The 7,644-nt window shown below is 31.1% G+C and overlaps 1 long non-coding RNA gene across 1 annotated transcript; it reads right to left on the bottom strand.

The window, feature by feature from the left end:
• Positions 1–238: 238 nt before the first annotated feature.
• On the bottom strand, positions 239–1,606 carry LOC143589718 (uncharacterized). Its single transcript, XR_013145335.1, has 3 exons — positions 1,225–1,606; positions 1,079–1,160; positions 239–848 (listed from the first exon to the last, which is right to left on the bottom strand). It is a non-coding gene; the product is annotated as an uncharacterized LOC143589718 (long non-coding RNA).
• Between the last annotated feature and the right edge of the window lie 6,038 nt (positions 1,607–7,644).

Raw genomic sequence — 7,644 nt, 5'->3', positions numbered from 1 at the left:
TTAAAAAATCGATAATTGGTTCGTTTAATAGTAAAGAACAAATTTTAATACATACAAATTGTAATCCAAATTCTAATATATACAAATTTGAAATCTGTAGTTTATAAATTATGCGTAATATGTATGTTACAAATATTATTTTTAATATATACCTATCAATAAGTATAGAAAAACACAAAATTTTGAAAACTTCACAACTTTAAAAATAGACGACTCGAGATTTTAACAAGCTACAAGCTGAGCTTGAACTCAACATTACATCTCATTAAGATAAACGAGCCGTGCTCGTTACAGTTAAATGATTGAACACGAACATGCCCGTGTTCGTGTTTGTTTACAGGCCTATTCGCAGTAAAGAATATACAAAATTACCAATTTCACAGCCACGCTACCTCGTTTTTTTTCTGAATCGAATTGGAAGGAGTAAAGTATTCTTGTACACCAAAATAATCAGTTTGCTGTGAATGCATAACAGATTCTCTATATATTTGTACAGTGTGATGAGCTAGTACGGGTCTAGATTTCATGCATTTGATGTACACCACCAAAGGTTGCTCCAAGGGTACCTGAAAACATGTTATTGCATGTCAAAGCTAGTCGGGTTGGGTTGACCAAAGCCACTTTTGCAATTTAGAAATACCAAATGTTTCTTTCAATAAACTCGATTGCATATTGTATAATTCTTGTATAAATTTGTGGTTATCATGTGACCTCAAAACAATCATTCCAAAACTACAACAAATGAAAACAAAAACTATTAGTCGTTTACCTTGCAGCACGAACCAAAATTTCATGAATTTAACAAGAATTAAACTTCAGACAAACCCACGTATCTTCTTTGATGACTCCTGCATAAGGGCAAATATAGATATTATGATAAACCAGGAATTAATTCTATGAATCCATCATATAACAAATTAGTAAAGGAAAATAAACAAACAAACAGCATTTCTAAAATCACCATCAAAATAAGGTGGAATACACTAAAACAACTTACTTAAAAAACTACAAATACATTTAAAAACAAAACACAACATGAATAGAGGCAAAAACGAACACAGTAGCCAACAAACGATACCTTCTGAAAAGTTCCTCCTGAGAATAATTTCTTAACTTCATCTTACGTTATGATAGCACCATTAGAGTTTACGCTGACTCATCTACCAAGAATTCAAATATTTATTATAAATGTTAAACCCTAAATCTTGAACTTTGAAAACTTACATGACACAGTGTTCAAGCTTAGCAGGAGAAACTATAGGTCCTCTATGCTTATCATTTCCTTCAATCTACGAACATCAAAACTTCATCATCGTCATCAATATACCAGATGTCTCAGGTGTGTAACCAGATTTTCTCTTTGTTGAAGCCGTAGATGTCATCGAAAGCGAAACTAAACCCTGAAAATGGCGACACAATTCCGCAAATCCTTCGTTATCAAGCAATTAAACCACCGTAAAGTCGATTAGGTTTGTAGATTTACCTTATCCTCGCTGGTGGTGGTCGTGGTTCATGCTAAAGGCGCTTTACAGAATAGAGGACCTGGCAACTTCCGGCGATGGAATGGCGAACTGGTTAGGCTGTCGTGGTCTGATGAGATATATATATATATATATATATATATATATATATATATATGCAAGAATTTCGGATTTTGGTGACATTTGATGAGAGAGATCTGCAGAGATATGAGAATTCAAATTTTTAATAGGACAGTGAGGATAAGTGTTGGCGGGATTACTTCAAAACTTTTGATGGTTAAGTTTTTATGCATCAAATATTTGTACATTATGCATGAATATATTGTACCTATTAATTTTAAGAGTTTTTAGTGAAATTACTCTTTTGCCAATCCTATATGTATTTTAATATAGTGTATATATATATATATAAGTAAATAAAAAATACCCGACCCTAACCCTAAACAAAAACCACAAGCCTCCATCTCTTTCTTTCTTGTTTCCGGCCGCCGCCGCCACCCGTGCCGGCCACCACCTCCGGCGATGCGATTCCGGCCACCACCCTCCCCCTGTACCTCCGACTGACCACCATCACTCTCCCTTTTCTCTCTCTCAGATTTTCCGGCAACCCCGCAACGCCCTTCCCCTCCGGCTCGTTTTTCCAACGACCGTTAAACCGGCCGACGTGGCCACTGGTGCTTCGTCACTCCCTCAGCTCTCTATCTGCTCTCTCTCCCTCTCGGCTCTCTCCCTCTCTCTCTCTCTTCATATCTCTCTCTCCCTCTCTCTCTCACTCTCCTTCTCTCCGGTTCGTCTTTCCGGCACGTCTCCGGCAACCTTCCTCCGACGACTCGTGAACACCTAATAGGTAACTTAACAATTTTGGGTTTAATTAACAATAGTTATTTTAGTTCGGTTGATTTGTACGTTAGTTATTAAATGAGAGGTCTCGGGTTTGGGGTCTCATCCTAGATCGGTTTTGGTATTGTTTCTTTTTATACTTAATAAATTTATTATTAGTATTATTATATATAACTTACTATTATATTTATTTAGTATTAATATTATTATTATTATTATTACTATAAATATTAAAGTTGTTATTAATATTATTAAAGGTCATATTATTATTATCTATTAAAATCATATTTTATCATTAATTACTAGCAATAATATTAATATAGTTATTTTGTGAACTTGTTTAGAAATCAAACCAATATCGAGTATGGTATCATTATTTACTATCAATATTATTTATTATTATTATTATTTTTATCAACAACGCTTTAATTAATACTTGGATTTTTATTCTTTGACTATTATTATTAGTATCATACTATATTAGTATTATTAATAATAATTATTGTTATTATTATTATCATCGTCATCTTATACATCTATATATATATATATATAACATATTTTTTTAGAACTATTATAATCATTACTAGCATTATCATTCATAATATTATTATAAACTTTATTATCTATTCATTTTCATAAAATCGAACTCTTAATTTAAACCCGTCTTGTTTCTTTAATATTGGTTTAGCTATTTAAAAGCCCAATAAAATAATATTATTTTATTTTAATTATCAATTTAGTATGAGTCCCTAATCATTAACAAATTAACCGGTAATCCGATAAACAACCGAACCTTCTGGTCCAATGTTTCAAATGTAGTTTCAACTAAAGTTCAAGTTCATTAATATATTTTATTATTCGTTTTCAGTTAGCTTTCAAGTCGGATCTGTTAATTTACCATTCGAGCTTCATTTATTTGTCTATTTATTTCTTGGTTCATCAATCGAGGTGAGTACTTTCATACCCCTTTTTCCATCTTTCGTTTTGGGGTGACATTTCATACCTATCAAAATAATGCTTTATTTACTTGAATCTTAAACCCACAAACATGATTGTATACTTTACTTAAATAATTGCTCGATTTGGTGGTCTATGCTTACATGCTTATATGCTTATGTGTTTATCGCTTTCGGTTGGTTGAAACTATAAATCCGTGAACTATCTGGTATTCTCTTATAGCAGGGTGTCATTAACGTAATGCAATTAATGATAACTATTAAATCCTAGACTACTTGGCAACCCATTGTAGCTAGGTGGTGCTAATGTATTTAGCAATGGTCAATAAAATCCAAGACTACTTGGCAACCCCTTGTAGCTAGGTGGCGCTAACGTAAATTCTATTAGCGATTGTCAATTTATCCTAGTTGTTGCTTTTATTTATTGTTTCGTATACTAGTTTTGTGGCTTTTTATTACTATATACTTATATGCTCAAACTTATGAATTGTTCACCAACCTTTGTGTTGACAAACTTTATTTTATGAAATGTTACAGGTTTGACTTTTGTTGACTCGAGGACTTGACGAAAACGTTACCAAGACTATTAGGATATTAGTAAAACGAACAATATAATTGTTACTTGTATTCAAATTGCTTGTGTGAACGAGATATGTTGATTATTGATTAATGGAATAAATGAGTTGATTAAATATTGTCACTTTAAATAGTGTCTTGTGTATTTGTCCAATCACGTTGCACCCCGGCATGTTTCGTCGCCTTTGGTCGGGGTGTGACACCCATGGACATTAGGCACATCTTTCCTTTTTAGTACATATTTAATTCTATCTTTAAAGCCTTCTTAAACTTCCATATTTATTATTTTATTATCTTCTACTAACCCAAGTAAACTTTTCCATCATAAACAAATAATATATTAAATATCATTTTTTTAATTACGGGATGTTACAAATTAAACTAAAATTGATCAAACTGATAGGGTTTTAGGGATGAACAAAACTTGTTCGTGTCATGGAAGTGTTAAATTGATGGTTCATTTTAGTGAATTTGTTCATTGCTGTTTTAATTAGCGTATAGGACTTATACGCCGGATATGTCTTTTGGACATATACGAGTATAAGTGTAATAACTTATACACCGTATAAATCAAACGTTGACTTATACGGATATATGTTATTTACATATACGACGGATAATTCATTTTTGACTTATACGTGATATATGTTATACGTTTGATTTATGTTATTCACTGACTGAGTCATATCCGTTGATTTACACTTATACCTTCATATCCGCTTATACTGTGACTCCCGGCTAAAAATTAGCCTAAAGCGCGACTAATACAATTGTGTTTATGTGAATAGAATATTATAACAAATAATATATTGTTATTTTAGTGCAAAAACTCTAAAAATAATTGAAATATATTTAATAAAGTTGAAAAGGGTCCAATTTTGTTGCGTAGTGAACACTACGCAATATAACCTCGGGTGACGACTTAGAAACGGATAAAGTCCTAAACTTGTCTAAATGGCCTCGAAAAATTAAAATTTATATTAGGATATTAGAGATAGTACATAAACTTAATTATAGAAGGTTCGAATCACGAAAACTAGATAAATAAGTGTTTGAAAGTCAGTAGAGGACATCGTAAGGACCCGGCACCAAGTTTTTCAGAAAATTAGTTTCTTAGGCTTGTATTATCTGGAATTAAATATCGGATAAAACCTGACAAAAATTATTTGAAACGAGATTCGTTTTATTAGTTAAAGTTCGTTAGACGTTAATACGGAAACATAAGATTAGTGTTTAAAACCCACAATTTTTCCCTACCCCTTCTCCTTGGCCGCCACCTCACCCCACCACCTCACCCCCTCCACCTCTCTTCTCCCCTATAGCCTGCCACCAATTCACCTCTCTAATGATTGCCATCTTCTAGAATCTTTGAGTTGTAAGCAATGTAGATCATCCGCGTTGCACCCTATCACAATAAGTCACCACTTTACTCCCTCCCTTACACTCTCTATATACTCTCGGCACAGCCACACACACATTTCACACACATCCACATTCAAATTCAAATCATAAACACACTCATAATTCAAGCTTAGATCAAGATCAATGGTGATTAGAAACTAGGAAGAGGATCAAGAGGAAGGATCATCACACCCACGTCCACGACATTCTCATCTTCATCCTAGGATCTTTAAGAACACAAGTAAGTGATGATTATAAGTAATTTCTAGTGTAAAATAGGTTGGATTAGGTGTTCTTGAATTGAGATTGAACTTGAAGATTGAAAATAATGAATTTCGTTGTGTGTGTGTGTGTATATGAGTCGTGTGTGTGTGTAATGGAAAGTATTGAACCCACTCAAACATGCATACATTCATCTTGAAGATCATATTGGATTATTAAGATTGATTGAAGGTGTTGTTAGAATATTGGATATTTAGGTAAAATCATGGATAAATTTGATGTTTGAGATTGATGTTAGAATGAATTTGGGTAGTTAATAATCAACAAGATTAATGATATGAACATGAATCATTGAATTGCTAGTATTAAAGTTGAATACAACAAGAACTTGTTCATAGTTTGCAATTTGGGGATTTTTGAATTTCATGGATTAATTGATGATTTGGGTGAATAAATGAAATTTGAAAGTGATATGGATTAATAACAAGTGATATTGGATAAGATGTAGGCTAGTTGAATCATAAAAACTAATAGTTTGAAAGATAATACTTGAAGATTGTTGAAATTAGTAGATTGCCAAATACGGAAGCTTTATTTAATGAATTGTTGAGTCTTTGATTATTGTATGAACCCTTAGCATATATGATTTTGATAGATAATGAGTTACTTGCTTGAACTAGTATAGAATACATTGTTAAAGAATACATCAGATTAGCATATGGATCAATTACCACTTACTTGCTAGAAATAGAAATTTTGTAACTTAAATAATGGAAGAATCAAGATCTAAATAGAAACAATAGGTTGCATGAAACCTTGTCAAACTAGTTGAAGAAAATAAACAAAATTCATACTTGATCATGATTAAAAGATAGAATTAGATAGAATTATCAAAGATTAAATGTTACTAAAATAGGAAACTTTGTTGATTGAACACTTTGGAAATTCCAAAGGGTGATTAGTTAATAATGAAATTCTTGAATTTATGCATAGATTATAATATGAATTGATGATTTGATTATTTGATGATGATAAGAATGATCATATGATTGTTGGATTGATTTTAAAAAAGAATATATATGATTAAACACACATATTAGAACATTCTAAATAGGAATAAAGAATATAGTTGAAAAGTATAAGTTTGTCTTGTTGTGAGAATCATGATAATGATTTGAATCTGGATTTTTAAGTATTATAATTATGTTTGTTCATGTATGAAATGATAAGTTTGATTATTGTCATTATTAATAATATTAAGTTATGAATTAGGAGCTTAAAATTGATTTAAATGTGTTATATGAAATTTTGTGATCAAATATGGAAATAAGGATGAATTATATGTTGTAAAGTGTATTTAGTTCATAGGATAATTGTTGTGGACTTACTTGGTTTATTTTACTTGTTGGTAACTTTAACGGTCGAAAAATCGGCTTTCAAACGTAAACCAACACGACAGTTAGGGACTGTTTTAGAACAGCTCCTAAAGTTTCAAAATAATCATATATAACATAAGTTAATATATGATAAGAGGATAAGAAAAAAAAACTTTGTCCTAAACGATTCGTGTCACGAAAAACGACACGAAAACGTAAAAAGTTGCTATTTTAAGAAAATATTAACGAAAATAAAAAATAACATGTTTTTCTAAATTAACTCCTAAAACTTAACTAATATATGTATGTAACTATATATATATGTAACAAGTGTTTTCCAAGATGAAAAGTTATATATTATACGAAAATTCGAACAGTTCTTTTTTAAACGCGAAAACGACAAAAACCGACAAGATCCATTAAAACTAATAAATTAATATTTTCTTAAAACTTCCCGAAACTGAAACATTAATATTTTATTATATTTATATATTTACTTTATTTATTAATTAATTTACTTATTAGGACAATAGTTAACAAAACACAAATTATACGTACTCGTTTACTTGATAGGAATTTACTTGCTTATGTGCTTGTGTGGAAATTAGACTAGGATTAACAAATACAAGACTTTTACAAACTAAAACTCAAACCAAGTTTATTAATAAAACGTGTACTAATATTGGACACGCAATTTTTGGGACGAAAAGCTTCGACAGCGACTTTATCTATCGACCCCTCGTTATCAATTTTGATAGTCATACACTTGTTGTATTCTTTGCTCGTCTA

The sequence above is a fragment of the Bidens hawaiensis genome, unplaced genomic scaffold (genome assembly GCF_021521415.1).
Source record: "Bidens hawaiensis isolate Kalapana, Puna unplaced genomic scaffold, B.hawaiensis_p1.1 tig00037749_1, whole genome shotgun sequence".
In the NCBI taxonomy this organism is placed as follows: domain Eukaryota; kingdom Viridiplantae; phylum Streptophyta; class Magnoliopsida; order Asterales; family Asteraceae; genus Bidens; species Bidens hawaiensis.
This window is presented reverse-complemented; position numbering and strand designations above follow the sequence as displayed.